Source organism: Penaeus japonicus, unplaced genomic scaffold, assembly GCF_977035675.1.
Source record: "Penaeus japonicus unplaced genomic scaffold, GWHDUDI00000001_assembly GWHDUDI00000014, whole genome shotgun sequence".
Taxonomy (NCBI): domain Eukaryota; kingdom Metazoa; phylum Arthropoda; class Malacostraca; order Decapoda; family Penaeidae; genus Penaeus; species Penaeus japonicus.
Window position 1 is genome coordinate 27134346 of NW_028234416.1, and position 799 is coordinate 27135144.

Sequence of the window (799 nt, forward strand, 5' to 3'; positions counted from 1 at the left end):
AGTGAAAGACCCATATCATACAACCATATCCATACCCATTGGAATGTGAGTGTGAATGTGAATGTAAATGTGAATGTGAGTGTGAGTGTGAATGTGAATGTAAATGTGAATGTGAGTGTGAATGTGAATGTGAATGTAAATGTGAATGTGAATGTAAATGTAAATGTGAATGTGAGTGTGAATGTAAATGTAAATGTGAATGTGAGTGTGAGTGTGAATGTAAATGTGAATGTGAGTGTGAATGTGAATGTGAATGTAAATGTGAATGTGAATGTAAATGTGAATGTGAGTGTGAATGTGAATGTAAATGTGAATGTGAGTGTGAGTGTGAATGTGAATGTAAATGTGAATGTGAGTGTGAATGTGAATGTGAATGTAAATGTGAATGTGAATGTAAATGTGAATGTGAGTGTGCGTGTGAGTGTGAGTCCGAGATTCCTTTGCAAGGCCAATACGCCGCCCTATCTTCGCTCAGAATATAATCAAATTGAAACAAAACTAAAATCTACATTATATCCATATAACACGTAAATGACCAAGGCGTCTGTAGCCCACTGTTGCAATGCAGATTTATGTGTCATGCGCATGTACCTGAGTCACCAGGGATGCTTTGCAATGTAAATCATAGAGCAGTTCTCTTTTCATTTTTATTTATTTTGTTTCTGAACCATTTGTTCATCTGTGCGGTTTGTTCTGGTATTTTCTGTGTAAAATCACCAGTATTAGTCTTGCACATGTGAATGATACTAATATATATTGCATATATATATATATATATATATTTTATATATATATATAT